The sequence below is a fragment of the Panthera onca genome, chromosome C1 (assembly GCF_046562875.1).
Source record: "Panthera onca isolate mPanOnc1 chromosome C1, mPanOnc1 haplotype 2, whole genome shotgun sequence".
Lineage (NCBI taxonomy): Eukaryota > Metazoa > Chordata > Mammalia > Carnivora > Felidae > Panthera > Panthera onca.
Window position 1 is genome coordinate 158,063,576 of NC_138346.1, and position 27,492 is coordinate 158,091,067.

Here is a 27,492-nt window from a genome sequence, read left to right on the forward strand (position 1 = left end):
AACCCCCAAAGAATAAAACTTAAAATCAGCCAAAGGGAGGAGAAAAGGAACAAAAACTAGACTTTCAGCTAACTTATAAACAGAAACAAGAGAAGCCAGAAGTAAGTAAATATCTTTAAAGTGCTCAAAGAACACAGTGACAGTGTGGAATTCTAGGCCCAGAGAAATTATCCTTAGGAATTATGGTGAAATAAAGACATTCCAGACAGACAAAAATTGAGAGAATTTGTCACCAGCAGACCTACAATAAAGGAAACACTAAAGGGTATTTGTTCTTCAGCCAAAAGAAAGTAATCCCACATGGAAAATCAGCAATAAAAGGATAAATGAAGAGCAAAAGAACAGGACGAATATATAAGTAAATCGAAACAAATCAGGATTGTGTAAAACAAGAATAGTATCCTGGGCATCTAAAACGTATAGAAGCATGGGGCACCTGAGTGGCTCAGTCAGTTAAGCGTCCGACTTCAGCTCAGGTCATGATCCCACAGCTTGGGAGTTTGAGCCCCCATCAGGCTCTGTGCTGACAGTGCAGAGCCTGGAGCCTGTTTCAGATTCCGTGTCTCCCTTTCTCTCTGCCCCACCCCCGCTTACGCTCTATTTCTCTGTCAAAAATAAATAAACATCAAAAAAAAATTTTTTTAATGTACACAAGTGAAATAAAAATGACAGACAGGGGCGCCTGGGTGGCTCAGTCGGTTGGGCGGCCGACTTCAGCTCAGGTCATGATCTCGCGGTCCGTGAGTTCGAGCCCCGCGTCGGGCTCTGGGCTGACAGCTCGGAGCCTGGAGCCTGTTTCCGATTCTGTGTCTCCCTCTCTCTGACCCTCCCCCGTTCATGCTCTGTCTCTCTCTGTCTCAAAAATAAATAAACATTAAAAAAAAAAAAAAAATTAAAAAAAAAACGACAGACAAGTCAAGAGAGACATCAATGGTACTAAAGTGTTTATAGACCTAAATCAAGGACACATACTAAAATATTTAATGTAACCATCAAAATAATAATATAAAAAAATAAAACTCCCATGCTAATAGAGAGAAAAAGTGGAATGGTAAATAAAACAAACTCAGTTCAGAAGAAGAGGGAAAAACTAGGAACATGGAATATGCGGGTCTACAAAGAAGCATTTAATATGACAGTAAATTTCAAGCCAGCTATGTGTGTAATTACATTAAAAGTCAGTGAACTAAGCTGGGGCGCCTGAGGGGCTGAGTCATTTGAGCATCTGACTCTTGATTTCTGCTCAGGTTCTGATCTCACAGTCATGAGATCAAGCCCTGTGTTGGTCTCCGTGCTGAATGTGGGCTTGGTTAAGATTCTCTCTCTCCTTCTCCCTCTCTGCTTCTGCCCCACTCCTGCTCTCTCTGTTCTCTCTCTAGAAAAAAAAAAAAAAAAAGATAAAACTTGTCAAGCCCAAGATTATGTTATATACAAAAGATACATCTAAAACATAAGAATATATAAATGTGAGAACTAAGAGGATTTTTAAAAAAGATATACTAGGCAAATAATAACCGAAAGAAAGCTGGTGTTGTTTTATTACTTATGGCAAAAATTCTTATTAGTTGTATGGAGAGTCACTTTGTAATATTCAAGGGTTTCAATTCATCAGGAAGATATAACAATTCCAAACTGCAAATTTCTCCAATATAGTTCCTAATTATGTAAAGCCAACATTGAAAAAAAACACAAGAAGAAAAATACAAATCTATAATCACAGTATGGAATTGGAACACACTTTTCTCAGAAATCTATAGAACAAGACAAAAGAAATCAGTAAGCATATAGAAAACCTGAAAAACATAAACAGCAAATTTGACCACATAAATATACAGAACTTCGCATCAATCAACTAGAGAATACACGCTATTTTCAAGCACTTAGCAAGCATGTACAAAAAATGGGCCACATACTATGGAACCAAATGAGTCTCAACGTTTTTTTTTCTTTTGAGAGAGAGAGAGAGAGACATAGAGAGAAAGGGAGAGAGCATGCACAAACAGGAGAGGGGCAAAAAGAGAGGGAAAGAAAGAACATTAAGCAGGCTCCATGCCCAGTGTGGAGCCCAAAGTAGGGCTCTCTATCTCATGACATGGGATGGATCATGACCTGAGCTAAAATCAAGAGTTGGATGCTTAACCAACAGGACCATCTAAGTGCCCCTCAACATATTTTAAAGTACATAAATCAGAGTGTGTTCTTTGCTCATAATGCAAGGAAGCTAAAAATCAATAATGAAATGGTAGCTAGAAAATCCCCAGTAGAAATTAGAAAATACTCTTAACTGAATGATAACAAAATGATTTCATATAAAATTACAGGATGCGAGGCACCTGGGTGGCACAGATGGTTAAGCGTCCAACTTTGGCTCAGGTCATGATCTCACCGTTCCTGAGAACAGCCCGCGCTGACCTCTGTGCTGACAGCTTGGAGCCTAGAGCCTGGAGCCTGCTTCAGATTCTATGTCTCCCTCTCTCTCTGCCCCTCGCCCCCTCGCAAGCACATGCACTCTCTCTTTCTCTTGCTCCCAAAAATAAATATTGAAAAATTTTTTTTTAATTTAGGATGCAAAGAAAATAGTGCTTAAAGGTAAACTTATTATTTAAATACTTTACTGAGGGCCCCCAGGTAGCTTAGTCAGTTGAGTGACCAACTTCCGCTCAGGTCATGATCTCCCAGTTTGTGAGTTAGAGCCCGGCATCAGGCTCTGTGCTGACAGCTCAGAGCCTGGAGCCTGCTTCTGATTCTGTGTCTCCCTCTCTCTGTGCCCCTCCCCCACTCATGCTCTGTCTCTCTCTGTCTCAGAAATAAACATTTTAAAAAATTTAAAAAAAAAAATACTTTATTGAAATACGATTGAAACTGACAACCAATAAACTTAGCACCCCATTTTAAGAGACCATTTTTAACAATCAACAAATTTAAAACAAATAAGTAGAAGAAAGGAAGTGGACAAAAATAAGAGCAGAAAAGAGTGAAGAAAAAGCAAACATAAGAGGATCAACTAGGAAGGTGTTAAAATGATTAATAAAACTGATAAACCCTTGGAATAGTAATGAGGAAAAACCAATGTCAGAAATTTTAAAAGGAGACATCTCTCAGATCATATAGACATTAAACATATAAGATATTATGAACAAATTTATGCCAATAACCTTGAAAATTTATTTTTAATTTTTTTAATGTTTATTTGTTTTGGTGGGGGGGGAGGGGCAGAGAGAGAGGGGGGTAGACACAGAATCTGAAGCAGGCTCCAGGCTCCAAGCTGTAAGCACAGAGCCCGATGCAGGGCTCGAACCCATGAGCTGTGAGATCATGATCTGTATCCAAGGGATACAGGTATGCTGTTTCCAAGGGCCACATGCACCCAATGTTTATAGCAGCACTATCAACAATAGCCAAAGTATGGAAAGAGCCCAAATGTCCATCGATGGATGAATGGATAAAGAAGATGTGGTATATATATACACAATAGAGTATTACTTGGCAATCAAAAAGAATGAAATCTTGCCATTTGCAATGACATGGATGGAACTAGAGGGTATGATGCAAAGCGAAATTAGTCAGAGAAAGACAAAAATCATATGACTTCACTCATATGAGGACTGTAAGACACAGAACAGATGAACATAAGGGAAGGGAAGCAAAAAGAATATAAAAACAGGGAGGGAGACAAAACATAAGAGATTCTTAAATATGGAAAACAAACAGAGGGTTACTGGAGGGATTGTGGGAGGGGGGATGGGCTAAATGGGTAAGAGGCATTAAGGAATCTACTCCTGAAATCATTGTTGCACTATATGCTAACTAATTTGGATGTAAATTTAAAAAATAAATTAAATTAAATGGTAAAAAAAATCTACATATTTAAATAGATATGAAAAATATCCATGCAGAATAGAATATTATTCAGAGAATTTAAAGGCAGTACCACTTGAAGCTATATGCCACATTTGTAGATTGAAAGATTCAATTTGTGAAAATGTCAGTTTTTCCCAAACAGATCTATAGGGTTAATGGAGTCTTAAAAAACAAAAACAAAACAAAAATAAATTTTAAAAAGACAAATAAAAAAAACCTTACTAAAGTATACATTACAATCAAATACACACTTTTTTTTATGAACTCTGTAATCACCACCCCAATCAATACCCAAATGCCTCCCCATCTCCTCTACCCCCTACTCCAGTCAACCACTGGTTTGATATTTATCACTATAGAGTAGTCGGGATTATTATAAAACTTCTTATAAATGGAGTCCCACAGTATATATTCTTTTGTGCCTGGGTTCTTTTGCTCAACATAATGTTTTTGAGATTCACCCACATTATGGGGTGTATCAGTAGTTCATTCCTTTTCATTGCTTAGTAATTTGACATTGTATAAACATATTGGTTCTTTCCAGTTTGGAGTAATTATGAATAAAGTGCTATAAACATTCAAGTACAACTCTTTTTATGAACATATGCTTTCATTCTCTTGGATAAATACCTAGGAGTGAAATTTCTGGGGATCCAATGCAGCCTTAAAAATCACAAATAAAATTCCACAGTTATTGTGGAGTTTGATACACTAATTTTAAACTTCACAAGAAAATATAAAGAGCTAGAACAGCCTTCAAGAAGAACAACATGGGGGCGCCTGGGTGGCTCAGTCGGTTGAGCGTCCGACTTCGGCTCAGGTCATGATCTCATGGTCCGTGAGTTTGAGCCCCGGGTTGGGCTCTGTGCTGACAGCTCAGAGCCTGGAGCCTGCTTCAGATTCTGTGTCTCCCTCTCTCTCTGACCCTCCCCCGTTCATGCTCTGTCTCTCTCTGTCTCAAAAATAAATAAACATTAAAAAAAAAAGAACAACAACAACAACATGGTGGAAGAATTGGCTCTACCAGAGATAAAAACTTGTTATGCAATTTATTATAAAAACACTATAGTGTGGTATTGGTATAAAAATAGTCAAACAGCGAAGTGCCAGTTGGTTAAGCGTCTGACTCTTGATCTCGGCTCAGGTCTTGATCTCAGGGCCATGAGTTCAAGCCCCATGCTGGGCTTCACACTGGGCACGGAGTCTACTTAAAAATTAATTAATTAATTAATTAATTAATTAATAGTCAAAAAGATCAATGGAATTTAACAAAAGGCCCAGGGACAGACCCAAACACATATGAACACTTGATGTGTGACTAAGGTGCCTCTGCCAAGCAAGAGTGGAAGGATAGTTTTTGTTTGTTTGTTTGTTTGTTTGGAGAGAAAAAGAGACAGAGCATCCAAGTTGGGGAGAGTGGCAGAGGGCAAGACAGAATCTTAAGCAGGCTCCCCACTCAGTGCAGAGTCCCATGCGAAACTGGATCCCACAACCTTGGGATCATGACCCGAGCCAAAAATCAAGAGTCAGTGGCTCAACTGACTGAGCCACTGAGGTGCCCCTAGAAGGACAGTTGTTTAATAAATGGTGGGGGGATACTGCATACCATAATAGGGGAGGGGAGGGGGGGGACTGATAGTTTATTTCACATTATACAGAAAAATAAATTCTAAATGGTTTTTAGGCTTGAATTTCAAAGGCCAAATAATAACAGTTTCTAAAAGTTAATATTATACACTTGAATGTTTTCAAGAAGTTAGGGGAATGAAAGATTTCTTAAGGAGACATTTTAAAAGTCAATTCTAGGGGTGCCTGGGTGGCTCAGTCAGTTAAACGTCTGACTTCAGCTCAGGTCATGACCTCCAGGTCCCTGAGTTTGAGCCCCGTGTCGGGCACTGTGCTGATAGCTCAGAGCCTGGAGCCTGCTTCAGATTCTGTATGTCCCCCTCTCTCTCTCTCTGCCCCTCCCCTGCTCGTGCTGTCTCTCCCTGTCTCTCTCTTTCTCTCTCTCAAAAATAAACATTAAAAAAAGAAATGCAAATGAATTGTCTCATGGAATGTAACGGATTATTACCTTGGGGATAGACTCATTTTGCATTTACTTGTAAATTCATTTCAGTATCCCTATTGCCTAGATATGTGTAGTTCTTTCAATTCTTTCAACCAGTTATAATACCTTAGTGATTCCCCCATTAATTAATGAGTTAAATGAAATCTTTGACACAGGTTCATTCTATATTTGTAGGAGAGTAATGATGTACTTTTAAAAAAGAGGGGCGCCTGGGTGGCTCAGTCGGTTAAGCGTCCGACTTCGGCTCAGGTCATGATCTCACGGTCCGTGAGTTCAAGCCCCGCGTCGGGCTCTGTGCTGACAGCTCAGAGCCTGGAGCCTGCTTCAGATTCTGTGTCTCCCTCTCTCTCTGACCCTCCCCCGTTCATGTTCTGTCTCTCTCTGTCTCAAAAATAAACATTAAAAAAAATTTTTTTTTAATTTAAAAAAAAGAATTTATCCTTTAACACCACAAAGGGTAAAAATACATATATCCTATGCCCCAGCAATTTCACTCCTAGGTATACAACCAAGAGAAATGCCTATATCTGTATCCCAAGGGACATGTGCAAGAACGTTCATAATATTATTATTCGCAATAGCTAGAAACACCCTCCAAATATGCATCAATAGTCAAATGAGATAAATCAATTGTGGTATAATAAAGTACAGCAAGTAAAATGAATGAAAGACAGTTATACACCTTAATAAGGAAGCACCTCAGATTAAAAGAAAAAGTTAGGAAAAAATAAGCCAAACATAAAACAGTATTGTATGATTCCATCTATGTGACATTCAAAACAGATATAAAACTAAACCACAGAGTTCAGAAATATATATGATAAAACTTCTAGTACTAACTTCTTTGCTATTCACTATAAAGTCAAGACAGTGGTCTGTCTCCTTGTGGAAAGTTCAAGAAGGTAAGCATGGAGAAGGAGGAGGAGGAGTGCTTCCCAGACACCTGCAATGTTCTATCTTCACCTCAGTAGAGGTAACAATTGTAAACATATCCACCTTATGATAAATCATTGGACTATCTAATTGTTTTGTGTATTTTTCTTAATGTACATTATCTTTCACAACAGAGAAAGCATTAAAAAAAAAAAAAAAAAAAAAACTACAGAGTGAAGGATCCAGTAGCCAATTAGAGACAAAAGCTACAGTATTCATTGTACTGTCCAACAAGCAAGTTTTCCATGTTAATATTCCAAGTCATTAAAGAAATGTCCTTCAGAGACTATTTTCTAATCCCCCAAAGCAGTAAAATAAATGCAATAAGCTTCTGAAAAGACAGGAAGCCTAACAACAGTCCAGCACCAGGGCTGTTTTTTTCTTATGAGGCTTTGCCAGGTTCAAAAACTGAGTATTTTCAGCCACAAGTTAAAGTTTAAGCTTTGTCCTGCTCTCTGAAAACAGGAAATTAGCTGTCATTCAAAAGAAATTAACACTTGCATCTATCTCATTACAAGAGAAAATTGTTTCTTTCCATCTCCCCCATAACTGGATACACTGATGCATGCCTCAGACAGTGGTGACAGCTCCTTTGTCATCAGCATAGGTGAGTGTTGCCTAGGTAACCAAGCCCTCCACTGGTGCCAGGTCCTCTGATCTCTGGGCTGACTTCACCAGGCAGAGTAGGCACCATCCCTGCACATGAGGGGATGAAAAGTTAGAAAAGTCAATCAACAACCCTTGGCTGTTCATGCTTGGATTCATCTGTCCAAGTGTCAGAAGGGCATGTCTGATGGTGTTGTGATAAAGGCTGCACCACATTTACAAAATATCCAGTCTCATTCAGCCTGGAGGGGAAAAAAAGATTGGACACTGGAGAAAGTATATAAACACTTCTTGGGCTCTTCCAGCACTACACAATGTTATTTCTTTTCACTAGTAAAAATAATAACAGTTACCATTTATTGAACGCCTGCTATGTGCCAACACTTTGTATCAAATAGCTCATTAAATGTTCTTCACAGTAATCCTTGCAAGTTAGCAGCTTTGTTTTCATCTTCTAGGAGGAAACCGGCTCAGACAGGTTTAGTGATGTGTCCAGGATCACACCTCCTAACAAGTCTGACCCACTGCCTCCAGAAAACTCCACACATTGCCCATCTTCCATTCTGGCAATGAATCACCCAGGCTTCCTAAAAGGCAACTCATTAGCCAGAGTCTGCCAAGAACTGACTCCCCAGCTTTGAAATGATATAAAAGTTGCCACAAATGATACAAAAGAAAAGAAAAGAAAAGAAAAGAAAAGAAAAGAAAAGAAAAGAGGAGCGGAGGGGAGGGGAAGGGAGGGGAGGGGAGGGGAGGGGAGGGAATGGAAGGGAAGGGAAGGGAAGGGAAGGGAAGGGAAGAAAAAAGGACAAGTGGTAGATAAAATTTCTTACACTAAGGACAAATGTAAACAAACATTATTTATACAAAGTATATAGCCTTACATTATATTGTTCATGACAACAAACAGTGAAGCAGTTATGATTCTTATGCCCAGGTTAGTGACAGAGAAACAAAGGTTCAAAATGGTTTGCTGCCTGCCCCCAGGTCCTGCTGTAATTGGTAGAGTGAAGACCCCAGCTGACTCCAAAGTCCTCAGTCACCACATACACCAACAATGATGACTGAGTGTGCACATTACATCACTCTATATGTGAGGCATGTGTGTGCCCAGGGACCGCATGGGTATTTATAACTTGTGTCTAAACCCTCATAAATGTCAGCTGTGATCATCATAGTGATCCCTAACACACCGGGCTATAAACCTACACTCCCTAAGTTGGCGCACAAAGTTCATCAGTATGTGGTCCCCACCTTCCTTCCAACATCATCTCCAACACCGTGGCCAGGACCATCTAGTTGCAGCTCACCCTGACCACAATCTCCCTCGCCTCCTTGCTTTTGTTTTCACCGTTCCCTCCATCTTGGACACTCTTTCTCACCTCTAGAGAATTCCCCTGAGCTCTCTAGACTCCTCTGAATGTAGTCCAGATGACTTCCTGGGGCTCCTGGGGCCCATGCCTGCCTCTGTGAAAGCTCTGGGTGCCCTGTATCCTCACTCCTACCTCCAAGCTCCACTGTTTTGCTGGCCTCTGCCTCTTCACAGAAAGTTCTCAGGAAATGCTAAGAGATGGATCTTGGGTTGCCTCCGATTCTAGCCACAGACCACAGAGGGACGATTTTTGCCAACGTGATATGATGTAAATTCTCTCCTGTCTTTCTAGATTTCCCTTTATAGCAATCCATGAAAGGCTAAAAAGCAGCTTCTCATAAAACAGTCCATAAAACTGTATGTGGTAATTAAGTGTCACCAATCCACAGAGCACCACATGCAGATAGGCAGTGTTGGGGGACTGTTTCCCTTTCATATGCACAGGAGCTGTCGTTTTCTATTTTTTCTAATAAAGTTGTACAAAACAAATGTGTTACGGTATTTCCACTTTGTTCTCTTTTATTTTTAGGCTCTGATCTGTTCATTACGGCAAGGATGTGCAATTCTTGCCATATCTTCAAATCCTCCCTGCTGCTCTCCTCCCAACCTAACTGGGAAATTGTGTGTATCAGATAACCGGGCCCAACAAACAAAACTCAAATCCAAACAATTCAACAAAGATGCGTTAAACTGCCTGTCTCTAAAGACAGGTCCAAAGAAAAAGAAGGTGGAGGGAGCTTGCTTTAAGAATATGGGATATGGGAGTGTAAGCTTCAGACCAGGTAGTCTGGGTTTGAATCCTGGTTTTGCCACTCCTCGCTGAACTCACCTAGGCAGGACCAGCTATGTAATTTGGGGGACCCTGTACAAAATAAAAATGCAGGGCCCCTTCTTCAAAACTATGAGGAATTTTTAGACAGCAACTATAGCAATTAAATCAAGTGTGAGGTCTTTCTAAGCATGCAGTCAGTCCTGCAATCACACATTGTGACGTCACAAAGCCGTCCCTTCATCTAGTCTTCCTGCATCTCGGTTTCCTCCTCTGTAAAATGGACACAATAATAGCACCCATATCACAGGGTTGTCGTGAGGATCGGATTACAAACTTGCATTTAAAAATCCTCTTATTGGGGCACCCAGATGGCTCAATCCAACCCTTGATTTTGGCTCAGGTCATGATCTCATGGTTCATGAGTTCGAGCTCCACATTGGGCTCTGTGTCAACAGTGCACATGCGCACATCCAGACACTCTCTCTCTCTCTCAAAATGAATAAACAAACATGTGTTAAAATGCTCTTATAGAGCACCTGGTACATAACAAAAGATGCTTGATTTGCCATTATTTTTTAAGTCAAATTATGAAACAAAATAACTAAGGCATTAATATTAAATTTCAAAATAATTCTTTACCAAAGGATTAACCACAAGGTCCTTTAAATAGAAAACCTCCTTAATTCTGATTGAGTTTAGAAAAGACTGATGCCTATACTACTTATTATTAAAAAAAAAAAAATCTATTAGGCAAAACAACGTTTTTTCTAATTAGAGAAATAAACCCAACACAGAAAGATGGGCTACAGACAGAATGGCCACAAAATGGGTTTTTTATTTAAGGTCCATGGGAAAGGAGATCTCTTTCTCTGTTCCTACCTACCATTCTGACCTATCTATAGGGCAGCCTCATGTCTAGAACAGGGCTGGGGTGAAGAGCATGGATTTGGGGAGTCAATAAGAACTGAGCTGACTAGATCTCTTTCACTTAACTTCTCTAAACCCTTAACTTGTACATACTTCTCTAAACCTACATTTCCTCATTAACCATGCAAAGTCACAGGGGGCTTACAAAACAGTCACAGGGTTGTAGAAGCTTTAGCTGACATGCACGTATGTGGTGCTTGGCTTGATGTTTGGAGCTCAGAATTGCTCATAAAACGGCTGCCTCAAGGGCAGTAATAAGGAACCATGCCCCAAGGCAAGGGTGGGAAACAGCAGGCATTTAATAGGCAGTGGGCCGGATATATCTCACACCCTTAAAATTACAGTTTAAGATTACAAACATTGTGTTCGTCCATATCAGAAAGAACCTGAACTGCCCCATCAATGATCTGAGAGCTCAAAAGACTACTTCTAAATTTAGGCTTGCCCTGATTAAATGAAAATGTCAATCCCTGTATTATTAGCTTTATTTGCCAAGAATATTTTACTTTTATCAGCACTTTCAAATGGATTGATATATTTGCTTATCCAGATTTTACATATTTTATAGATGACACAATCTCATTAAAGTGTAGTCACACAGACTGTGGTCTGGAGCCCACACAAGACCCCAGCCTAGCACTTTGACTTCAACAAGGAACATGTTCTTTAAATGTGACTAACTTTACCACACCCAGGGAGAGAAATGGCACTGTCGTGCTTTAACTTACAACTCTCTGATAAAAACTCTGCCTGCGTCATCTTTAAGGCTGCCATAATTGGTACAAACAATTTCCAAGTACAAAGAACAATAACCAGACCCAATCCAAGGACTCTGAACATTGTAAAGAGTCAATAAGACAATAGGATTTTCTATCCCCTGCTCAATGGCTCCAGCACATTTAGTCTTCTGCGTAAAATGCTTCAAAAGTGTTCCATCATCCAAAATATTCCGAAGGTATTCTTTGGATGAGGTCAAGTCCAAACTGCTTAGTCTACCTAATCTCCCACCAGTCCTCCTCAGTCCAACCTAAGCTGGAGCCACACAGAGCTGCCCACTGTTCCCCACAAATGTTGTTTCAGGTCCAGGAAAAAAATCTCAGAGGAGCCAAAGCAGAGATAGCAGGGATAAGTGCCTTAGAAGAGGCTGGGGAGGGGGGCAGGGGCAGGTCATACAGGCCTGTGGAGTCATGATAAAAATAATTTATTTCAAATGAAAGGGAAGCCATTGATCAGTTAAGCAAGGGAACAAGATCATATTAAATGCATTTTTTATTGAGACACAATTAATATATAACATTATATTAGGCTTAGGTATACAGCATAATGATTTGATATTTGTATATATTGCAAAATGATCACAATAAGTAAATTTTAACTAAAATCCATCACCAAAGTTACAAATTCTTCTTGTGATAAGAACTTTTAAGATCTATCCTCTTAGCAACTTTTAAATATGCAATACAGTGTTACTAACTATAGTCATCATGCTGTCTATTATATCCCTAGGAGTTATTTATTTTATAACTGCAAGCCTGTTATAAATTTATTCATCACTGGACACTTAGGTTGTTTCCATGTCTTGGCTACTGTAAATAATGCTGCAGTGAAATGGTAGTGCAGATATCTTTTTGAGTTAGTGTTTTCATTTTCTTCAGATGAAAACCCAGAAGTGGAATTTTAAGATTACATGATGGTTGTATTTTTAATTTTTGAGGAACCTCCATACAGTTTTCTGCAGTGGCTGCACCAATTTGCATTCCCACCAACAGTGCACAAGAGTTCCTTTGCTCCACATCCTCACCTGTTTAATAATAGCCTTTCTAACAGGTGTGAGGTGATATTTATTGTGGTTTTGATTTGCATTCCCCCCATGATGATGAGTGACGTTGAGTATCTTTTTGTGTACCTATTGGTCGTGTGTATGTTTTCTTTCGAAAAAGGTCTACTCAGAGCCTCTGCCCATTTTCTAATTTTGTTGTTGTTGTTGTTGCTATTGAGTTGTGGGAGTTCTTCATATATTTTGGATATTAACCTCTTATAATTTGTAAGTTATTTGCAATTTTTTCCCGAAAACATGACCGGTTAGGCAAGGGAAGGAGATCAACTTACATACGTTTTTAAAAGTTCCTTCTACAGGGCGCCTGGGTGGCTCAGTCGGTTGAGCGTCCGACTTCGGCTCAGGTCATGATCTCATGGTCCGTGAGTTCGAGCCCCGCGTCGGGCTCTGTGCTGACCGCTCAGAGCCTGGAGCCTGTTTCAGATTCTGTGTCTCCCTCTCTCTCTGACCCTCCCCTGTTCATGCTCTGTCTCTCTCTGTCTCAAAAATGAATAAAACATTAAAAAACAATTTAAAAAAAAGAATGATGAGGGAAGAGGAGACTGTGGAGGGGAGACCAGTAGGTGAATGCAGGACAGCAGTCCCAACGCTCACGCTTCTCCATCGAAATTCTGTTCAGGTACCCATTCATCAGAGAAACTAATCTTACTAGGGCTGAATTGAGCTAAACAGGTGGAATGAAATGTCTGCCTAAGTGTAAACTAGTTTAAAAGTTCTCCAAATTAAAAAAGTGTTCTTAGAATTCTTTGATTTTTTTAATATTTGGTTTCACTCAGATCAAAATCATTTCTATAAGCTCCTTCAAAGTATAGTTATGTTTAGTTCATTTCAATAGTCCTATATGATTCTCTCCTCTACAGAAGTAGGAGAGCAGACTTAAAATAAAAGCAGGGCATTTTGAGTCAGACAGATCTGAATTTAATTCCCCAGCTCCAATACTCACTTGGGAGAATTAAACTAGTCACACCCCCCTTATCCACAGGGGATACAATCTAAAATCCCCAGTAGATGCCTGAAGCCATATATATATGGTATATGTGTGTGTGTGTGTGTATACACACACTGATTTTTTCCTATACATACATACCTATGATAAAGTTTAATTCATAAATCAGGTACAGTAGGAGATTAACAACAATAGCTAATGATAAAACAATAATTATAACAATATACAGCAATATACTGTAATAAAAGTTATATACCTGTAGTCTCTCTCTCACTGAAAATATCTTATTGTACTGTACTCACCCTTCTTCTTGTGAAGATGTGAGATGATAAATGCCTATGTGATGAGTTGAAGTGAAGTGAATGACGTAGGCCTGGTGATGCAGCATTAGGCTACTATTAACCTTCTGATGGTAGGTCAGAAGGAGGATCATCTGCTTCCAGACCACCACTGACCACAGGTAACTGACACCATGGAAGGCAACACAGTGGGTAAGGGGAGACTATCGACTTAACTTCCCTGAGCCTGTTTCTCCATCTGTAAAATAGGAATACCTCTACCACAAACAGATGCTTTAAAGTTTTACCCACAGGTAATGTAGGATGATGACCAGCTCAGTGCCAGCCACAAAGTAGGTGCTCAATAGATAAGAGCTGCTGCAAAGACAATAATATTGTCCTTTCAAGGCAGGGTCCCAAGGCAGTCGCCACATAATGATCCACAGGGCAGAACTATACAGCATCCTCCTTAAAAGCAATACAATCAATTGAATATAAAAGTCAGCTCTACCAGAGCCTAAAGTCTGTCATGTATCACTTAAATGACTCAAGATATAATGTCCCAATTTAAGATTTTCTTCATTAAATGGGAAGTTGAACAAGTAATAACTTATTTGTATAAAATGTTTAGTTTTATTTTATCATTGGCTCATCAGCGTTTGACAGATAAAACACCAAGCTATGCCATACACAAGCACACTTCCATCTTTGGTAAATTTTAATTTCCAGCATTCTGTTTGAAATTCTGCCTGTGCAATCCTTGCAGCAGAATCATAATTGGGACAAGTAATTTCCAAGTACAAGGGACAATAACCAGAGTCAATCTCAGGACTCCGAGTACTCTAAAAGACAGTGAGACACCAGAATGTTCTCTTTGACTCAACACCTCAACTGCATTTAACAATCTGTTTAAGGGAAATACAAATCAAAACCACACTCAGATACCACCTCACGCCAGTCAGAGTGGCCAAAATGAACAAATCAGGAGACTATAGATGCTGGAGAGGATGTGGAGAAACAGGAACCCTCTTGCACTGCTGGTGGGAATGCAAACTGATGCAGCTGCTCTGGAAGACAGTGTGGAGGTTCCTCAAAAAATTAAAAACAGATCTACCCTATGACCCAGCAATAGCACTGCTAGGAATTTACCCAAGGGATACAGGAGTACTGATGCATAGGGGCACTTGTACCCCAATGTTTATAGCAGCACTCTCAACAATAGCCAAATTATGGAAAGAGCCGAAATGTCCATCAACTGATGAATGGATAAAGAAATTGTGGTTTATATACACAATGGAGTACTACGTGGCAATGAGAAAGAATGAAATATGGCCCTTTGTAGCAACATGGATGGAACTGGAGAGTGTGATGCTAAGTGAAATAAGCCATACAGAGAAAGACAGATACCATATGGTTTCACTCTTATGTGGATCCTGAGAAACTTGACAGAAACCCATGGGGGAGGGGAAGGAAAAAAAAAAAGAGATTAGAGTGGAAGAGAGCCAAAGCATAAGAGACTCTTAAAAACTGAGAACAAACTGAGGGTTGATGGGGGTGGGAGGGAGAGGTGGGTGGGTGATGGGTATTGAGGAGGGCACCTTTTGGGATGAGCACTGGGTGTTGTATGGAAACCAATTTGACAATCAACTTCATATTGAAAAAAAAATAATATGTTTAAAACCCATTAGTGTTTCCTCATTTCCAGAGTATTAAGTTCATATTCCTTGGCAGGACCCACATAATCTTTCACGATCTAACCCATATATATAACCTCCTCCAGCTCCCAAAACCAGCCCAATGACCGCCATCCACAACTTTTCGCTACTCCCAAAATGACCTGTTGCTGCATGCCACCATAACTTTGCACATGCTTTTTTTCCCCCCCTTAAATTAATTCATTCAACCACTCATTGGTTTGTGAAATACACTGTGCTGGATGCTAGGTACATAGTGATGAATAAAATAATCATGATCCCTGCCCTTTCAGTCTTCTGACTGACAAGTAAACAAAAAAAAAAAAAAAAAAAAAAACCATGCATTCATATATTAAGAAAATGCTATGCACACAATAAACAGGGAAGCGTAATACAGAATATCAGGAAGAATTATATTTTATTGGCATGATCAGCAAAAGGCCTGTCTGGGGCAATACATTTTAATTTGGGACATGGAAGAGGGGAAGAGATAGCCTCAAAAAGAATCTGGGGGCAGAGGACCAGCAGCCCAAAAGCTCTGAAGCAGAAAGGAACTTGACATGGTCCAAGAACTGGTTTGCATGAAAATGAGCAGTGGACTAAGGTATAGGAGAGGATTTCTCAAGAATAAGTAGGAGCAAGATCATGAGTACTGTGAGCCGTGGGAAGGAGTTTAGATTTTGTCCCAAGTGGAATGGAAAACCACCAAAAGATTTAGACAGGCAACCACCATAATCTGATCTACTTTTTAAACGATCACTCTGGCTGCCCAGTGGAGTTATCCAGGGGGATGGGCAACAGAGAGGAGAACAGAGGGAGAGCAGTCAAGATGGAAAACTTCCTGGCATTCCCTATCCAGTCAGAATGATGGCCTTAGGCTCAAATACAAATACCATCTCCAAAAGGAAATAAATTCATGTCTGATAACCTAAGTGGGTTTTCCCAAGGGTGATCTGATTCAAAATTCTTTAAAGGCAAAAAAAACACAGAAAATTTTTTTTTAATTCAGTTTCTCTCAAGTCAAAAATCAAGCAATCTCGGGTATGTGGGTGGCTCAGTCAGTTAAGCATCTGACTTGGGCTCGTGCCATGATCTCATGATTTGTGAGTTCAAGCCCCACATTGGGCTCTGTGCTGACAGGCTGGAGCCTGCTTGGGATTCTCTCTCCCTCTCAAAAATAAATACACTTAAAAAAACAAAAATCAAGCAATCTATTTCATTTACATAATCTCCTTGGAAGCAGGCTGATTTCACACTGTGATATATTTCAACAGTCCAAAGTGTTTCTCTACACTAAGAGGTAAACCACCAAAATGGCAAAACAGCAAACAAACAAAAAAACCCAAACAAACAAAAACAACAATTAAAAACAAGGTGTGTGGCCATGTGCATGTTTGTTACATACAAAGATACCAGAACCAAAGTGCCTGTCATTGCCAAAAATAGTTTGCCAAAAACTATCATTGCCAAAAAGAGTTTGGTGGCTTTAACCATTCTCTGCTTCAGTTCCTTACCTGGAAAATAAAGATTAAACGAGTTAGTAAGTGTAAAGGGCTGAGAATAGTGCCTAAGCCTTAGCGCATAATAAATGTTAGCCAATAACAATATTTTTTTATTGTTAAAAAAAAAATTTTTTTAAATGTTTTTATTTATTTTTGAGACAGAGAGTGACAGAGCATGAGCGGGGAAGGGGCAGAGAGAGAGGGAGACACAGAATCTGAAGCAGGCTCCAGGCTCTGAGCTGTCAGCACAGATCCTGATGTGGGGCTCGAACTCACAGACTGAGATCATGACCTGAGCTGAAGTCGGACGCTTAACCAACAGAGCCACCCAGGTGCCCCAACAATATTTTTTTTTTTAACTGGTCATTACTTACAATGCTATGTTATCGTTTATTCTGGCCTCTATTTTATCTATTTCTCATTTTTCTTATTCCCTTCCTCTACTAAATTTTAGCTAAATTTCTTCTTTTTCCAGTTCCTTATGTGGTAATGTTGTTCACTTGAACTTTTCTTCTTGTTTTAAATATTTTTATTTTAGAGAGAGAAAAAGCACATGCAGGGAAGAGGGGCAGAGCAGGGGCGGGGTGGGGGGGGAGAGATTGAGAATTTCAAGCTCTGCGCTCAGTGTGGAGCCCAACCGACTGAGCCACCCAGGCGCCCCTCTTTTTTTTTTTCTTTTAAGTTTATTTATTTTGAAGGAGTGAAAGAGAGAGTGCACGCACACACATGAGTCAGGGAGGAGCAGAGAGAGAGCAACAGAGAGGATCCCAAGCAGGCTCAGGCTCAACGTCATGACGCAAGGTTACTACCTGAGCCAATATCAAGAGTTGGACATTTAACCAATTGAGCCAACTAGGCACCCCGATATTTGTTTCTTAATACAAGCATTTCTAACACAAATTTAACTCTAACACTCACTTTTGCTGCATCTCATAGGTTTTGGAACGTTGGGTTTTCTTTTTCTTTTGAGATATATTTTTATTTGCTGTTTGAACTCTTATTTGGCCCATTGCATGTGCAGTAGTATGTTGTTTAATAGTTACATTGTAGGGGCGCCTGGGTGGCTTGGTTGGTTGAGTATCCAACTCTCAATTTTGGCTCAGGTCATGATCTCTGTCATCAGATAGAGCCTCATGGTGGGGCTCCAAGCTGGAAGTGGAGCCTGCTTAAGATTCTCTCTCTCCCTCTGCCCTTCCCCTACTCACCCGCACATGTGTGTGCTCTCTCTCTCTCAAAAAAAAAAAAAAAGCCTCAAAAGAAACATATATTTACATTGCAAATTTTCCAACTTTGTTTTATTGTTGATCTTTTGCTTTGTACCATTGTGGTCGGAAAATATACTTGGTATGATTTTAGTCTTCTTAAATTTGTAATGTTTGTTATGTCTCTTTTTATGTGATTAAACAGGGGATTCTTCTGTACTTACTAGAAGAAAATGTGTATTCTATTTCTTTTGGATGGAATATTTTATATATATCTTTTGGAACCACATATTCTGAAGTATGCTTCAGGAAAAAAAAACTAACTGAGGGTACTCATTCAAGATAAAGCACATGGGGGGGTGGAGACCAGGTGAAACAGATGAAGGGGATTAAGAGTACACTTATCATGATAAGCACTGAGTAATGTATAGAATTGTTGAATCATTGTATTGTATACCTGAAACTAATATAACACTGCTAACTATACCAGAACTAAAATTGAAATTTAATTTAAAAAAATTCTTTTTAAATAATAGCTACAAAAATAATATGGTCACACAAATTTTCTACTCACTAGCCATGGAGCCTTGGGCAAAGAAGGTAAGTTCTGTCTAAACCTCAGAGTTTCCTCACAGGTAAATAAGATATGATAATAGTATTTTTCTAAACAGGATTATTGAATATTGAAGGAAATCATGTGCACACCTTAAATAGAGTACCTACAATAAAGTTAGGACCCAGAAAATGTTTATTGACATTATTTTATCATTAAAGTTATTATTGTGGACAAGTTACAAATAGGTTTGTCCATGCATGACTACAGGAAAATATTCTGTTACATATATTTTACCTCGGCCAGACTCCTGGATTCAAATCCCAGCCCCCCCCCACCCCCCATGCTTGTACAACCTTGGGGAGGCTCCTTAACCTCTCTAAGCCTCAATTTCCTCATCTATATCGGAATTTATAATAGTATGTACCTTATGAGCTTGACAAATGAGATAATGCAAACATATAAAGTCCAGAAAGCCCCAACATAGCAAGTACTCAGGAAATATAAGCTATTGCTACAATTAATATTATCATCCATGTAGACCCAAATTTCCCTTAGAAAAGAATTAAATTCTCAGCTTCTCAGGGGCACCTGGCTGGCTCAGTTGGTAGAGCACATGACTCTTGCTTTCGGGGTCATAAGTTCAAGCCCCATGTTGGGTGTGGAGTTTACTTATATACATATATAAAATAAAGTAAAATTGTTTTAAAAAAATACACAAATAAATCATCAGCTTTTCTTTCATCTCCATTCCCTCTACCCCTCCTCTCACCCATAGTATTCGGGTTCTCTCTAAGTGCTTGATGATAAACTTCTTCTTCACAAAAGCCTCTATTTGCTGAAGATAAAAGGCAAAAATAGGTCAAACACAGACCTCTTTAACATCCTCAAATCTAGAATATACAGTGAATTTCGATTTTTCTAATACCGAATGGAACATGGTTTCAGATGTCATGTCTTTAAATAAGGTTTTAATATCAAGGGTCAAACATGGATGAGAGAAAAACAAACCTTACTTTATCAACAAGTGAGAAGTCACATGCAGAAATCTTGGCTCAGCTTAAGCCATCAACCAGGCTGCTGGGGTTAAACAGCATGGCAGAATTAAATAAACATTAAACCAGCTAAGGAACAAATAATTAAGTGACATAAACCAGGGTAGGAAAGAGAGATTCTCTTATTCCCAACTGAAAGAATGAAAGAAAAAATAAATAAGGGAGCAGGCGAAAAGTGGCAGGTAATTGCTGCTCCTGGGGAATGAATTTTCTCCTAGAAATAGGGAGAAAGAAAGGACGACAAGGTCGAGAAGGTCAGCAATAAAAAAAGCAAACACAAGTAGTTGTAAAGTCAGCCTCCAGGCAGTGGCAAAGGTGTGTGGGATGACATCCCTGAGCTGTCATGAACACCATACCAATGATTTTATACCAAGCACAGAAATGAGTCACATTTCCCAGAGAATTCCTAACAGAGTGGCTTATAACCTGGGACCCTGCAAGAGGGTTTTATCTACTTGGTAATAGAATTCTGTATGGCTTCCCTTCTACTGAGCTGAGATTATGGTTCTTTAAACATACTAACTAATGGCCCCTGTAACAACTGCACTGGGGAGGGACCCAGAGGCCAGAGATGAAAGTGGGTGGGTTGCGGGGGGGGGGGGGGGGGGGCAGGTAAGAAAAATTAACTGCATAATAAATAAAGGCATGGAAATAGAGAGCCAGGAGAAGGTAAAAAGGTACACCTTAGAGATTTATTTTCTTTATGCCAACATGAGCCTATGAGAAGAGATTAAATCAGCAGTTTCCAATGCTTTGTGTTACTTATTAAATCCCAAACAGGCTGTGAATCATCAACATGAAAAAAGAAAAGCTATCATCTTTCGCTGGTCTTCATTCTCCCCATTCCTAATCCTTAAATAATGACTTTTTAAATATGAGACCAAGTAAGCCAATAATTAAGAGAGTGAACTCTAACACTAATGCATTAACTTTCATGACCAAAGCCAGTACAACTTGACTACAGAAGCTGTTTTCTGCACCCCCAGCAGAATGGGCTTGGTTGGGGGGAGGAGGGGACAGAGGCAGAAACAAAGCAAGAAGGGGTTTGACATACAATCAGCAGGAACCAAATCGCTGGTTTATAAATCAACATAAACTGATTTCACAACTGATTTGAAAGAAACTGAGTTTCCAGAAACACATGAGGGGTGCCACCAGAAAGGGGTTCATTTCAGCCCCAGCCCCTTGCTGTTGGACACAGAGGCATATGCATTCCAATATTCACGGTGGTCTAAGCCCCATGGCATTAGAAAGCTTGGGGGTTAATGAGAATAATGAAGGAAGAAATCAAATATTATAATGCCTAAAAAGTTTTATTTGAATGCACTTGACTTTCTAAACTGACTTAAATTCTTGTCAGTTTCTGTTGGCCATTGCAGGTGTGTTAAGCCTTCCATAACTCAACAACTATTTGTTGAACAGGAGGTAGCATGTCAGGACTGACGTCCACACATGGGCCTCATCAGCATCACCTGGGGGCTTTTTAGAAATGCAAATTCTTGAGCCCTAACCCAGGACTGACCTACAAAATCATAAACTCTGGGGGTGGGGATTAGCAATCTCTGGTGAAATAAGCTTTTCAGGGGTCCTGGCACCGTTCAAGTTGAACAGCACTTGTGGTAGCAGATCTGTTAGAAGCAACAGCCTTATTGGGCTTTGGAGTCTGAGTTCCAACCCCACTATCTGGCTTTGAGGAATCACATATCCTCCCTAAGCTTTAGTCCCCTCTTCCACATACAGTGCTTGGCCCCATGCTCAGTAAATACCCCTGACACCCACAGTGTGAGGCCCCAGGGCTAGTGCTGAAGACCCATGGGAGAACCCACACCAGCCCTGTCTCCAGCTCTTACACTCTACTGAAAGAACTTAACAGTGTGGCCCACGGGTTGGCACACTTTATCTGTAAAGAGACAGACAGCAAATGTTTAAGGTTTTGCAGGCCTTACAGTCCAAACATCAACTTCTCAACCCTGCCATTGTAGCACGAAAACAGACACAGACACTGGGAAAGAAGCAAGCATGGCTGTTCCAGTAAAACTATTTATAGACACTGATATTTGAATTTCATACATTCCCACACATCATGAAATCTTATTCTTCTTTTGATTTTTTTCAACTGCTCAAAAATGCAAAACCCATCCTTAATCACAGGCTCTTTAAAGCTATGCATAAACAGGTGACAGGGGATTTGGCCCAAGGGCTCTCCTTTGAGGATCCTGGTCTAACACTCTTGCATTAGCAAAGTTGTTAAGCAATATATACCAGAGTCCCCTTGTCAGTCCAACAAAAGTAAATAATGCCCATTCTGAAATCTTGTTGTGGGATGATAAACAGCTTCAAAATATCTGGCAGGCTGTCTGCCAGAGAGAAGGCCCTCAGCATATGGCACCTACTGTCCATCTCATGATCCAAAAAGACTAGGTGGAGCAGGGCAGGTATAAAATGCAGAAGTCTACACTAAACAGAGCTACAGGTTTACAAACTGATTTGCTCTAAGCATCACTGGACACACAGCTTTAGCATATTGCTGAATTTATATGCACACAAATAAGAAGTGAAAAATAAGCCAAAGGAACTCCAATCACCTTACTCTATCGACTTAAAAGAAGATATGTGGTTTATTCTGGATGTTCAAATTGCTGCCATATGTGCACTGCCCTCCTAGAGCAATGGAATGGCTCAAATAAAAGTGTATAAAGTCTGTCTCTGACCTCAAAGCCTACAGGAGTTCACTGCCACATGGAGACCAAAGCTGCATTCCCTGGGAGAATTCACAGCTGCTCAACACCTAGGGGGCCAATCAGGCCCAGCATATGGAAAAACGTAGGAGTCCATTTTAGTTGAAATTCCAAGGGCTCAATAAAGGCTCTAATGTGTCCTTGGGTCCAACACTCATTACTTGCTCTTCATTTGCTTTCCTCTGTTGCCATCAGTCTGACCAACAGGAGTGTCCTCCCCTTCTGATTCTCATCCAGTAGGCAATCCTTTCCCCTACCCGCTTACACACTGCTCTCATTGCCTCCATGGTTAGTGGTGTCTTCCAACGGTGAGGATGAACACCTGAATAAACATGCTGTCCGATACTGTAGCCACTACCCACATTTGGCTTTTAAGACTTGAAACAGGGCTGGTGTGCCTGAGAGGCCACATTTTTTATTTCATATTATTTTATTTAATTTACACTTAAAAACTAACACTAGATTCAACTCTTGGAAAACTTCTGACCACCTTTGGAGCAACCTGAACACGTGAATCCACACTTTTGACTGTAAATGTTATAAAACCTAAATCTCTAATGAAAATTTAGCATCCTGACTGAGAGATGCTGCAACAGTAAAATGTACACTGATTTTTGAAGACTTAGTGAAAAAAATATAAATATCTCAATAATTTTTATATTGACTACATGTTGAAATGAAAATGTTCTGTATATACTGGAGTAAATAAAACGTACTATTAAAGTAAATTCTGCCTGTTTCTTTTTGCTTTTGTTTTTTACATGTGGCTCTTAAGAAATGTCAAGTGTATAAGTGAGCTGCGTTATGTATCTACCGGACAGCACTGCGTTAAATAAATGTACGACCGTCATTACTCATACTGATCACAAAGCTGGACTCAGACGCAGAGTCGGTACAGCTCTGACCTCTGCACCCAAAACCTTTTACCACCCACACCCTAGAGACTAGCCCCTCTTTCTTGGTTACCGTTTTCCCTGATTGATAAGGCAAAACCTTCACAGGGAGATTTCACCGCTCTTTCTTTAGAGTCCAGTCTATTGGTGGGGCCAGGGACGCCAAACAGGGGTCCTGAGAGTGGCAGCCGTGCGGTCTGCAACTGTGTATCCCCCTTGTCCCAAGGAGGGGGCCATCCCAGAACAGCTATTTGCTCATTCTAGTCCTTGAAACCTAAGACGAGCTCCATGTGCACACTCTAATCCCACATCGTGACTCATCTCCAATGCAGGACACACACATTTTACTTCTAATTCCCTTGTGATCATGATGTTCTCAGGGCAAGATGCAAATATGATTTTCATAACAAACCAAAGAAGTTTTTATTTTTGTGTCTGGTAAAGGCACAGCTAATAAATGTACTAGGACTGTACAAGATAGCCTTTGAAATTACAAGTGTCTTCCAAGAAGGATTTTATGTGCAAGACTTTTCAAATCTGGGTAAATATTAAGATATGATGGTATGAATGTGGGTATATATATATTTTTTAATTGTTTATTTATTTTTGTTAGAGAGACAGACAGACAGACAGACACAGTGTGAGCAGGGGTGGAGGAGGGGCAGAGAGAGACAGAGACAACTCCAAGTGGGGTCAAGGCTCCACGCTGTCAGCACAGAGCCCAGCACAGAGCTCAAACTCATGAACTGTGAGATCATGACCTGAGCGGAAGTCAGATGTTTAACCAACTGAGGCACCCTGGGTATATATTTTTATTTACATATTTACATTACTAAGTATATGCAAAGAAATACATTTCTTCTTTACCCAAATACTAGAACGACTCCAGTACAAGAACCCTCTTTCCTGGCTCCCAAGCCATTTCTTTGGGAAATAACTTCCCCCACCCTCCCAAGTACCAGATGTTGTGAGCCCCCACCCATCCACATCACACAGGAAATGAGAGAGGCCTGGAGATGATGGGGTATGGGGCACAGGGCCTCTGTGAGAATGTTACCTAGCCCAAGGCTCCTGTTTATTGAAGTCTCTGGATACCCTGGGCCAAGGTCTCTGATGAGGCCACTTTAAATCAGTTTAAAATCAGAACCAGAGCCTACTCTCAGTCCTCGCGCTGAGGGAAAAGAGAAAACAATAGTGAAAGCACAGATAATCCCTTCACCTCATTTGAGCCATTTCCTATAACCACCTGCCTGCTGACAAACCTTGACACAGCTATTAACGAGGAGAAGAATTAAACAATTTGGGGTGTAGCTCCTCTCCCTCTCCTGGCTCTGGTGCAGGTGCTAATTGGCAGTAAAAGGCATAAAAGGTGTACATCAGAACGGCCAGGGTTGACAGGATCTGGATAATCCATAAACTGAATAATGAGCCTTTTAATAACCAGGAGCTAACAGCAACTTTCTGTAATGGGATCCTGGTAGCACTTGTAAATCTACTCTCTCCAATTAGAAAAATGCCTTCCTCTACTTTTCCCAGAAGCCAGGAAACAGAAAAGAACTCATCCAACTCCCAGCCCTCAGGCACAAGTGTGTGTTAAATTTTCACAAACAGATAGAGGTTTTCCTCCTGGGGAGGAGATTTCATAATTTTCCCCAGCCATCTACAGGAAAGCTTAATAGGCTCCCTCTGCTTTCCTCAGACCTAAACCCTTCTTCCTCCCACCAGTCCCCAAGACAGGTTCCTCAACTCAAGCTGTTATCTAACTATTAATAATGCTAATAATAGTTTTGCCATATGTGTGCAGTGGGTTCTGCTTGGAAGAGTGCCTTTGCAAGCATTAACTCTTTTGGACACCAACACGGCCCCAGAGGGGGTCCACTTGGGGAGCCTGAGTTTATACGATTTATGGGACTCTTTCAGAAAGTGGATATAAAATTACAAATACAAACATCCAGGGCCTCTTCCCAAAGCCTTGCAGGGGCCCTGAAGCTTGGCCTAAGGGCAAATCCAACTCTGTATTATCCCTCTCCTTCCTTCCCACCCCCAAAGAGACATGTGGGTTTCTCAGGCTAGGGGTAGAGGTCACGTGACTTGCCCAGGATCAAAGGGCTATTCAGTCTTGGAGGCAGAATTAGAACTTTCTTACCTCCTCAGTCTCTGCCGCCCCTCTATTTCCCCTAGTTCCTCAGTCACAAAGGAAACTCTGAAGAAGGAACAAGTAAAAACAACACAGCTAAAAATGATCCTCACCAGGCGGGTGTTAGGAAGCTGTCTAGACTGAGTATTGCCTGGGCAGAAGATAGTGAAGTAAACACAAAGTCCCCACAAATATTCACTTCAATTGGCACTGAAGGTAAAAAGACATTTACTAACTAACCACACGGAGCCAGGTGAATTCCATCCTCACTACTTACTAACCACACAACCTGGGACAAGTTACTTAGTGTCTCTGAACTTCGGTATCTTCATTATAATACAAGTTTGCATGAGATGACTTCTATAAAGCACTCAGCACAGGACACTCTGGGTGTTCAATAAATAGCAACTATTATTGTTCCTATTGTTATCAGTTCATCCAAAGAGCACTGCTTTTACACAAGAGACGGGTTCCCCAAAGGAACGTTGCAAAAGCACGTGGAAGTTGCAAAAACATTCTGTTCGGTTACCACAAGACTGAAAATTCGGCAGGACGGCTGCTCCCAAGACTTTAGCATCTCTTGCGCAGCAGAAAGAAACATCAGGGCAGATTTATTAGATGAGGTGCCTTGTCCATCCCACTTGCTAGGGTTTTCTTAGAGTTTCAGATTTGTAATCTGTGGACCTGTGAAGTCTCTGCGGTTTTCCAGGCTCAGTGAAGCCACACCGTTTTCTAACACTTTGAGACCTCAGTTTGAGTACCTCAAATTGGGATTGTGGGTGTTGGTGTTTTGTTTTGTTTTTGCTTTTGCTTTTTTGTTTCTGTTAACCTAGAGAACCAAAATGATCAGAAGAACAAAAGATAAGCCACTCCTATACTTCCTCCTTTCTTCCTCCCAGTCCAGCGCTCCCTTTCCCCTTCCCTTCAGATTTCAAATTGGCTCCAGAATTTATAGGAGACACAGTAACAGATGTATGAGAAACAAACTGAGAAGGCGCAAAGTAACTGATAAGCCCTACCTGCTTGCTTGCTGTATGTTAGAGTGAAAAATCCATGCTATATCCATGAAGAATTCAGATGTTTACAGAGGTGGATAGATCAGGCCCATGTCTATAAACATCTTAAAAAAACAAAAAGATAATGCATTAATACATTCAACAAGCATTTAGGGAACACTTTGCTGAAAGTCAGGCTAGCATTTATGGATACCAAGCTGAATAAGGCAAGGCTTCTGCTGCCCCCAAGACTCATTTGGGTGGCCACCAATATCTCCATCCATATACTCCCACACTACCAGCAGTAGTCATTCACAGCGTTCAGTAAACACTAGCTGAGTGACCTACTGAAGGCCCCTGCCCTCTAGGAGTCCACAATCAAACAGAGGAGTCGGGCATGTCAACAGTTAATCGACAGTTCAGGGTAATATCTGCTGCTACAGAGATAAGAACTCATACCATGGAAGCAGAGAACAAGCCTGGTGAAGCACAGGAAGGCTTAACCGCAGATGTGACACTGAACTAGGAGTGGAAAGATAAGCAGAACTTTTGCCAGTGGAGGAGAAACAAATGACAATATAAATTTAAAAGTTTTACTTCACTAGTAATTAAAAAAAAATACAAATGAGATATTGTTCTTGTCTATTAAATTTCAAAGACGTTTAAAAAAAACACTCCTTGGCAAAAGACTGGTCCTTGATTTAATTGTTCACAACAGCACAGCTACCCAGGAGAGCTGCCTAACCAGGAGTGTGGCAAGAAAGGAACTGAAAACTTGGACTTGTTTTTGTTTTTGTTTATTTATTTTGAGAGAGAGCACGTGTGCTTGTGTGTGTTTGTGAGTAAGCAGGGGAGGGGCAGAGAGAGGGAGAGAGGTCCCAAGCAGGATCTGACAGTGTGCAGAGCCCAAGGAAGGGCTCAATCGCATGAACCGTGAGATCATGACCTGAGCCGAAATCAAGAGTCACTCAAGGAACACTCAACTGACTGAGCCCAGACTCATTTTTACTTAACTATTACTAGCCTATCCTCTCTAATGTGCAATATTCTCACTTAACCCCTAGCATAACCCATTGAGGAATGCACGATTGTCCCCATTCTAGAAACTGGAGCAATGAAA

At 40.4% G+C, this 27,492-nt stretch overlaps 1 protein-coding gene and 1 long non-coding RNA gene across 3 annotated transcripts in view; both read right to left on the minus strand.

The window, feature by feature from the left end:
• The window catches only part of ST6GALNAC3 (ST6 N-acetylgalactosaminide alpha-2,6-sialyltransferase 3), a 533,022-nt gene that overhangs the window by 502,048 nt on the left and 3,482 nt on the right, over window positions 1-27,492 (minus strand). The window lies entirely within an intron of this gene.
• Window positions 1,080-27,492, minus strand: LOC144617238 (uncharacterized). The gene is made up of 3 exons (XR_013557542.2): window positions 26,397-27,492; window positions 7,435-7,561; window positions 1,080-1,375 (listed from the first exon to the last, which is right to left on the minus strand). It is a non-coding gene; the product is annotated as an uncharacterized LOC144617238 (long non-coding RNA).